The sequence below is a fragment of the Oratosquilla oratoria genome, chromosome 38 (genome assembly GCF_046742065.1).
Source record: "Oratosquilla oratoria isolate Oo_2021 chromosome 38, ASM4674206v1, whole genome shotgun sequence".
NCBI lineage: Eukaryota > Metazoa > Arthropoda > Malacostraca > Stomatopoda > Squillidae > Oratosquilla > Oratosquilla oratoria.
The window spans coordinates 46,081,806-46,091,887 of record NC_134814.1 but is presented as its reverse complement, the minus strand read 5'-3'; the positions used below and the strand labels follow the sequence as shown (position 1 = coordinate 46,091,887).

The 10,082-nt window shown below is 37.3% G+C and overlaps 1 protein-coding gene across 3 annotated transcripts in view; it reads left to right on the top strand.

Annotated features, from left to right (window-relative positions):
* The first annotated feature begins 629 nt into the window (after positions 1 to 629).
* The window catches only part of LOC143020062 (uncharacterized), a 32,252-nt gene continuing 22,799 nt past the window's right edge, over positions 630 to 10,082 (top strand). Inside the window, exons 1-2 of one of the 3 annotated variants that reach the window (XM_076176239.1) lie at positions 630 to 1,223; positions 9,331 to 9,466. The gene's annotated coding sequence lies outside the window, so the exon portion shown is untranslated. Of the gene's footprint in view, positions 1,224 to 2,339; positions 2,398 to 9,330; positions 9,467 to 10,082 lie in introns of all 3 variants that reach the window. The other 2 variants (XM_076176240.1, XM_076176238.1) reach the window with 2 other exon arrangements.

The window sequence follows — 10,082 nt, the reverse complement described above, 5'->3', positions numbered from 1 at the left end:
AGTGACCCTGCACAGCCCGCGAACCCTGACATTCTCCTGTTCATATGTTTTTCTATATCTAGCTTACAAGATTTTATAATCTAGGTCGGACGTTTAGGAGGGGGAGAAGGTTCCGAACTACAGGTCCCTGAGCATCGTGAGACATGCGGAATTTTTGGACAAGACTAATAAAGTGAAGTCACGGCACATTGTTTTAGACCTGTTTTTAGCTATAAGGGGGCATTGGTGGTAGCGTTCAGGGGGTGGGGGGGCGGTGATTAGCATGGGCAACGAAGGGAGAGGGAGACGGGTCACGTATGAAAAGTGAAAAGAAATGGGGTGTCCTTACATTCCTCTGGTTGGATTATTCCTGTGTGGTGAAATTTATCTCGTGCATTATATCCAGTAATTCTGAATAATATTATATTATTCAGAATTACTGAATACTGTGCACGAGAAATGTATAAATATGATATGAAGCTTGCGGGCATTACAGTGGGTAGTATTTTGAAAAGTAAAATAATGTCAGATCCCGTCAAAATAGCCTATAAATATTGATATTTCTCACAAGAAAATAAACAGTGTTCCGAGGCATTTGTCCGCAAGGAATTTTCCCGCACAATAACATGTCACGTCATAGCAATGTTTGTTTCTATCTCTAGAAATTGTGCAAATCGCTATTGGAACAGAAGTTGAAAATCGTACATGAATACCAATCTATGTATGATGATGGAAAATAGGAGGCAGGATTTCACGAGTGTTGCTCCTTTCTTGAGTTCTTCAATTACGGAAATACAATTAGGTGAATGGAATTAGGTAAATGCATCTTTCAATGAAGTAGAATAAATTGAATTTGCTCATCGTAAACAAAGAACTTTCTCCGCTGTCAAGTACTCATATGTAGCCTACAATCCTTGGAGAAACAGATTTTTCAATAATTACTTACAGTACGACTTTAAAACTAAATAAGAATATCTCTATAAATAAAGCATAAGAGGGTTCGGTGGGTTGAGAGCTGAAATACAAAACTTCGATGACAGGATGTGATATGATACCCCTTAGAAAAAGATAATAGTACCAAACATTGACTTCATTTGTTGATCAACTAGGGCCGATCGAAGACAGTTTGGCCCACTTAGAACCTTAGTTCGATTTCACTTCTTTTCGCATTTCACAAAATATTTTTTCTTTTTCCCCTGATTTCTGTGTGGTTTCCGCAAACACGTCGAGGCTCATAAGAGGAGGTAAGGCAATTTGTGTGTTTGTGTAACTATGCAGTTCACCAAATAAAAGTACTTTCATTATGGAAATTGAGTCCTTCCTAGTTTAAAAAAAATATTATTGGGAATAAGGTGTTAACTTGGTTAATTTTTGTCATAGGAAATAATTTCAAGCAGTCATTCGAAAAGGTTAACAGTTTGTTGCTGATACATCCATGCAATCAGATACTAACGTGATATAGACATGTTAAATAAAGAAAAAACTTTATACAAACCTGCTGCATACACTTTAATAAAGATAATTTGATGAAATTGAATAATACCTTGCAGTGTTTCTTGTGTTCATGATTTCAGTGGGGATGTTAGGTTCTCCTTCCCAGAGGAAGGCTACTTCACCAAATGGTACCTCTTGCAATTGAGCCACCACCAAGATTATAATATAGTCACAGTGTTAAGTGTGATATAATAATAATATTAATGATAAACAGTATGATTAGATACTGTAATACCTTTCCTCTTATAATTAGAATAACGTAAATTTTTAGAAGTGCACACATACGCAATATAGACATAGTAATAGAAAATTAAATAATAATTTTGTAAATTATGATTCAATATGTTATTCTTGACAGAAATCAATAATAGAAACATTTGTTAAAAGCTATTAATAATCAAATGTAGCCACTTAGACTACTTGAGACGCCATGTTTGTTTTGGTAGAGGTTAGGTAGGTCAAACACCATCAGAGGCGCCACCGTCGATGACGAGCACAATAGCGCGTCATTTTATGCGCACGCCATGCAAACGGCCAAATTTACATACTGCCAGAAATTTCATTCATACAAATGTTACGCGCGTGTATTTACTACGATCGTAGTAAATTTCAAACAATTACAGCATCAGTTACATGTCGGTACATAAAAACAAAAGATAAACATGGCGGCTTGCATTCAGCAGTAAATCGAAAATTGGTTTATGTTTCAGCGTCGAAAATGAGCTAAATTAATTCAGAGTTGTGGCAACTAACCAAAATAAAGGAAAACTACTAGTCTCGCGGATCATTCTAATACCAAAATAAAGGCAGCGTGTTACGGTAGAGCTGAGAAATCGGTGATTTTAATTAGTTTTTTTTTCTATCAGGTCGGATTATCGGATAACAACATCAACATCCATCCCGCCATCTTATCTATCACTGGTGGTATGGATCAAACTTCACTCTATTAAGTTTCTTACTATTATGTTATAAGTGTAATAGACTTATAGTTGAATTATTTGAACTATTTTCTTTAAAATGTGTGATTTTCATGTAATTTGATCAAAGAGAAGTTACGTTTTTATCCTTCGTAATATTACGGACCAAAGCTACGATTCGTCCTGCCCGATATCTATGATCACTGGTGATATGGATCAAACTACACTACAGTATTAAGTTTGTTACTATTGTGTTATTAGTGTAATAGCTTGCATATTGTTGAATTATTCAAACTATTTTCTTTAAAATGTGTGATTTTCATGTAATTTGATGGTATTCATAGCTGTGGTGGGTAATTTTGCAGAGGATGAAAACGTAATTCTATGATCAAATTACATGGAAATCACATATTTTAAAGAAAACAGGTCAAATAATGCAACCATATGCTAAATAATTATATGAAATTGTGCCTGTCAGTAAAAACCGTCATTGTTTACGTTTGATCGGCAATTAGTCAGACCGCACGTTTCGGCCCGATTTCCTGGTACAAAATAGGCCGGATTTAATTCCATTCAAAATGCAATATCTCGAGAACTAGATTCAAATTGCATTATACTCATAGCGACTTTTTGCATCCCATGAGAACTACTTCAGCTCAAATATCAGGAATTCTATTTTCATGTTGAGCTAGCTATAGAGGTGGAGGTCGAAGAAATTAAAGCTAAATTCATATATTCTTATCCAACCTAACCTACCTAACCTAACATACCTACCTTACTAACCTAACCAAACCTGCCTACCTAGCCTAATCTGCATTTAGTAATATGGTACCTGAAATTCTAGAGGTCATCAGGCTGTTGTTGTCATCTCCGACCTCAGAATTTATCAAAACAAAGGTGGCGTCCAAAGGAATCTACACAACTTCGTTTGTTTGTTTATAGCTGTTAGTAATTGTTTCTATTATTGGTTTCTGCCAAGAATAACATATATTACATTGATGTATTATCATTTACAAAATTATTTAATTTTCTATTACGATATTACTTAGGTGAGCACTTCTAAAATAATACCAAATAACTTAGTTTTTCCTATTACTGTTCAAAGTCCCACATGGGAATTGGCAAGGGGTATATAAGAATAGCTGATTGGACCTATTTTTAGTGAATTGGAGTGGGAATTAGCAAATTGGAACCAATTTTTCATGAAATGGAGCATCTATTTGTGCTATGCTGTGCTTTTAGAGGTAAATTTTTAGACGTGCCCACCTACGCAATATAGCAATAGAAAATTAGTGATTTTGTAAATCATAATGCATCAACGTAATATGTGTTTTTCGTTGTGGAAATTGAAGATACACCATGTTTGTTTTGATAGATGCCGAGGTTGAAGAAATGAAAGGATGATAGATTTGTCTATTCTCACCTAACCTACCTGACTTAACCTATGTAACCTAAGTATTTGGTAATGCTGTACCTGTAATTCTAAAGATCATCTGGGAATGTTGCTGTTGTTGTCATGGATGCTTACGGCCTGATTAAGTACTCAATAGGACTGTGGGGAATTGAGTTGTTGCATGGCTTGAAGGAAGCCCTATTGTCTTTGTAACAGTGCTTATTAACATCACTTGGAGTTCAATTTTTCAATTCAATTCAATTTAACAGTTTATTCAACAAAATATTACATACTACATTTTCATGTTGAAGATATACATATAAACATACATTTAAATATCAATTTGTTGAAAAGGAGGGAGCGAAGCAGTAGCTTATAAAATGCTCTCCCCTAATAGTTTATATACAAGCATTAAAGCATTTACAACATTTTTCACGGAAAATGAAATTTTATTACAAAGATATCAATAGCATCAGTAATTGTATTTAGTGGGAGCAGCCAATATTTACAATTTATATAGATATAAGAATCAGATATATAAAGACATATATGCATCCACAATTCACACAGATACAAGGTGCAGATATACAATTTGGGCAAACAAACAGCATTCACAAGAAGCTACATACGTATTAAGGCATGTATACATATACACACTGATACACACATACACATGACGCATGATTCTGTGTCAAATGCTCCAGGACAAATGCTCACACAACTGCAGCAACAGATTAACTAACATTCCCTGGTGTTATCCACACAACCTGTATGCAAATCCAGTTGGCCAGGTACAACACCCACTAAATCATGCCACATCTACATCATATTATTCTTGTTCCCATTTGTGAGCATTTGTTGCATTAGTGTGAGGAAATGTCAGGGCATGTCTGTACAGTCGAACCTCGAAAGCCTGGACTAATTGGGGGGAAGGGTGGTCCTGTCATGCCAAAAGTCCGGTCATCAAAAATATCGCCCTAACACCCGTAGATTTTTGTAGCGGTATACGTATAGGTAATGTATGATATGGCATAGAAACACATAAGAATAATACTCTAACACTGTAATAATAACAATACTGTAATAATAATACTATGATACAAATAATTCTGTAATAATAACTGTAATACAGGCATGTAAATGTACTGTATATACAGTGTACTGTACTGTATTTTTCATTACGTACACTGTAAATATCGGAAGGTATGCATGCGGGACAGTGGTTTCGGCCAGGGTTGCTGCGTTTTCTACACTGCTGTGTAGAATGGGAGTGTTGCCATACCGGGGCATACATTTTTCTTGGGCGTGTGCAGACTTTCATAGCAAGATATACTTGTCAAACTTTGACAAAATGTTGGTTCTAGTTTTTTATTCTTGAATGTATATAAGGCCCCCATGCCCTAACATATTCAGTAAGATATAAAAAATATTTTTTATATTATCGCTAAAAGAAAGCTGAAACTTTAGTGCAGATTTTTTTCTACACGGTAAAAACGTATCTTTTGGGGTACAATATTTCATAAGTAACACAATTACCAATAAAAGTAATATTTTGATGTACCATTTATTATTTGATCACTAGTTCTATGATTTTTAAACAAAAGTTTGAGTTTTTTAATGTTTTTAACGGCCCGCTGATATGTAGAAAAAATTTCCTCATGTCCTTGTGCAGTTGCCACATGCCGCTATTTTACTACGTTTTGGTACAAAATTCTACGAAACGGCAGCCCTGGTGGCGGCTTGACTGGGCCGGGTTTGAGTACACGTGTACAGCCATCGCTGCCACTTACCGGACAAATAGGGAACTTTGCTTGAAAAGTCTGCCCTTTGTTCATTTCGACCGGTCATACGAGGGTCCGGGCATTCGGGGTCCGGGCTTTCAAGGTTCGACTGTATTTGGTTTGTAAGGTCGGTCGTTGAGTTGATTCAGGTGAGATCATCAGAAATGTGCTGTGCAGGGCAGGACACTGTAGGTTCAGGTGAGGTCACCAGAGGGTTACTGTGCAGGGTAGGACAGTGTGAGAAACCGTCCTATGAGCAAATGTTGCGGCACTTCTATGTTTGGTTTGTTAGGTCGGTTGTTGATTTGATTCAGGTGAGATCATCAGAAGGTTGCTGTGCAGGGCAGGACAGCGTAGGTTCAGGTGGAGTCACCAGAGTGGTATTGTGCAGGGTATGATGGTGTCCTGTTGGAGTTGGAGAACACCCGGTGCACAACATGAAAGCCATTGTCTAACTGGATAGAAGACAACATGGTATCTCGACCCTATGCTCACAGTTTCGTTTGGTAGTATATTTACTTCTAGTAAAGTTTTTTGTTATTGATTTCTGCCAAGAAAAACGTATATTATGTTGATGTATTATAATTGGAAAAATTAATAATTAATTTTCTAATGCTATATCACAGAGATGTGCGCTTAGAAAATACCCTATTAGACTATATATTGTCAAAATAAATCAAAAGGATTGGTGTTTTATAATTTTTATGCAAGACATTTCTGAATGAAAATTTATCCTGTTTTGACAAGTTGGAAAAACCCCAGGTGAATCTGTACATGTGAAGTAAGGCATGAAATGGGACCTTTATTTATTTTTTTGTATTATCAATCAAAAGAAAACATTGTCAAAATAATTAATTTTGAAATATTTTTTGACAGCTTTTATAATAAACTGAGGCAGGAAACATTCAAGAGTAGGGATTGTGCCATATAAAACCCACGGGGTGACCATAGGTAGATGTTTGGGGCATGGAATGGTTAGGTTAGGTTAGGTTAGGTTAAGTTAGGTTAGGTATGTATATGTGTGCGTGTATACATATATATATATATATGTATATACATATATATATATATATATATGTATATATATGTATATAAATATTTAAAGGATGTTAAGGATAAATTTGACACTCTTTTTGGAAAGGAAAGAAAAATGTCATATCTTGGCCAAAAATTAATGTACAGGGTATTCTCAAAATTCAAAGTGCATATCTTAGGGGATCTTTTGCCAAATGCAGCTCACTCAAAGAAGCCACCCTGAGCCTCCACCCCAGTCTCCAGGTGGGACCTGAACCTGCAGCATGTGGCCTTCATAGTGTTCTTCAAGAGACACTTGAACACCAGTTTGATCCTGGCAATCAGCTCATCCTTGGTGTTGCGGGGGGTATGATTGGTCTTTTTCAACTGTGCCCCACACATACTCGTAATAGTCCATGGGGTTGTAATCAGGCGAGTTGGGGGGCCAAATGTTGGGACTGGTAAAAGAGGTGTGGAAGGAGTGAACATGAGGGGGAAACCAAGGATGAGATGGATGGATGGGTTAAAAGGGCACTGGGAAAGATAGGGTAAGTGGAGAATGGTTGAGTATGGATGATGTTCAGGATATATTTTATAATTATTTTATCTTCTGTCATTTCAGAACCATTTGAAGGATTTAATAGTGGTGAAGTGCAATGGATAGCTGATTCTGTGTACTATTGGTGGGTGTGAGAGCTAGAGAGCATGGATGACTGGAAAGCACTGGAATATTGGAAGAGAGTGACCTGCATCATGATGATTCGCACTGGATTAAAAAATTTGGAAATCTTAGCTGCAGCTCAGTGCTCCTTGAATGCCATGAAAGCCATGAGATGTGAGTGTGAGCTGGAGAATTGTGATGGAGATGTGGAAGAAGTGGCTAACAGGAAGGATCATAGCAGGTGTTCTGACTCTGCACAATGAAATTCATTGAGAAGCTGCAAAAAAGGTGCGTCAAGATCCACGCAAGGCAATGTGGACCTTGGGGAGAGATGGGCATTGGAGTGGCGACTATGAAGAAAGTGCTAAAGAAGGATCTTTGCTACTCCTCATATAAGAGGTGCAAGGGCCAACTACTTGCTGCCAAGGCCCAAGAGAACCTCCATATAAATGCCAAGAAACTTCTCAACAAGGTCAAACATCCAGTTGAGCCAGGGATGAGAAAAACTTCAGCCAGGATCAGTTGCACAACATGCAGAACAACAGGTGGCTATCCTACAGTCTGCATGAAGTCCCTCATTTCATGAAGACCAAGTTCCCTCAAACTGTTATGGTCTTTGGGTGTGCTTCCAGCAAAGGCCACATTATGCTGCCCCACGTCTTTGAAGGGGGACTCAGACTCATTTCAGATGGCTATATTGAATTGCTGTCCACTGTTGTCAAGCACTGGGTGGAGAGGGTGGCTGCGGGAAGACTATACGTGTGGCAGCAGGACTCAGTTCTGTGTCACACCTCTGGGAAAACCCAGAAATGGCTGTCTGAAAATTTCTACATCACGAGTCCCAAGATTTGACCCTCCAACTCACCTGATTGCAACCCCATGGACTATTATGTGTGGGACACAGTTGAAAATGACACCAATTGTACCACCTGCAACACCAAGGACGAGCTGATTGCCAGGATCAAACTGGTGTTCAGGCATCTCTTGAAGAACACCATGAAGACCACATGCTGCAGGTTCAGGTCCCACCTGGAGGCTGTAGTGGAGGCTCAGGGTGGCTTCTTTGAGTGAGCTGCATTTGGCAAAAGATCCTCTACGAGATGCACTTTGAATTTTGAGAATACATCAATTTTTGGCCAAGATATGACATTTTTCTTTCCTTTCCAAAAGTGTAAAATTTATCCTGAACACCCTGTATACAGTCCGTCAAAACCCTAAATACCACCCTTCCATCCATCACCCTCCCCGTGTGTACTTATGCTTGACTTCCTAAATACTGTATTTGCTATCATCAGCTCTAGACCAGCGTTTCTCAACCAGGGTTCCGCAAAAGGTCTCTAAGGGTTTCGTGAGAACAAGTGAGATAAGGTAATGCACTTTAGATTTTTTATTTAATTTTATATACGTAACATAAACACGCACAACATATTCTTGGTTATTGTAATGATATAGACATCATCCTATCTAACCTGTTATTAAGATGAAAATAGAATGAGAAAGATATGGTATATGTGTTTGTTTTTTTTGCACAGGGGTTCCTTGAGACATGCAATTTATTTTAAAGGTTACGCATGGGTAAAAAGGTTGAGAAACGCTGTTCTAGCCACATGTCACCATCATCTCTCCACTACAATTTTTTCCTGGAACTCCATACTTCCCAACCACTTCATCTATTGGTTCATCTCCTACCATAGCATTAAGGTCTCCCAATACCACTACATTGATATTTCTCCCTAAACCCTCTATGCACTCATTTAAATCTATCCAAAATGCCTCTCTTTCCTCTACACTCTTCTCACTCCAAGGTCCATATGCACTTACAAAAACCCACATCTCCATAATCTTTTGTGGGGGATACATCATGTATGGGCAATGGGAAATAATTTGTTCTACCATCGGTGTGATCTACGTGGGACAAAATATTAAGATAAGAAAAATACATTGCCTTGCACAAATACAATCAAACAATACTCCTATTAGATTATTTGGCATTTCTTTAGAAGTGCACACCTATGTGATACAGCATTGGAAAATTAAATATTAATTTTGTAAATTATAATACATCAATGTAATTTACATTTTTCTTGGCAGAAATCAATAACAGAAAACATTGCTAAAAACAATACACAAACGAATGAAGTCGCAGTGACAACATAAGATCCCATCGTTGTTTTGTTAGATTCGGAGGAGGCAACAACGATGATCCTGATGACCTCTAGAATTACAGGTACTGCATTACTAAATGTAGGTTAGATAAGTAGGTAGTTTAGGTTAGGTTAGAATAGACAAATTTATCATAGTTTAATTTCTTCGACCTCTGCATCTACTAAAACAAAGGTGGTGTCTCAAGCCGTTGCAGCAGCTATGTTCATTCATGTATCACTTGTAGCAACTTTTTCTGTTATTGATTTCCTCCAAGAAGAACGTGTATTATTGCATAGGTGTGCACTTCTTAAAATCTTACTAATTATTTTGACATTATATCATTTAAAAGCATAGCATAACACTCATATATTTTTGTGCTCTGTTTCATGAAAAATTTGTTTGAATTTGGGACATTATGAAATTAAGAGGAATACAATGTCTCTCACAAAAATGATCAAACAGCACTCCTATGAAATTATTTTGATAATATATCATTTAAAAACACAGTATAACACTTCTATTAGATTGAATTATGCTCTGTTTTATGACAAATTGGGTCTGATTTACTAATTTCCATTCTAATTTGCTATTCTTATGCAGGAAAGCCAAGAAAAGAGGGAGGGAGGGGTGCTGAATGGGAGTGGAGTATGTGGGGATGAAATGGGTGGGAGTTGTTGTTGTTGTTGTTCCCTAGACTG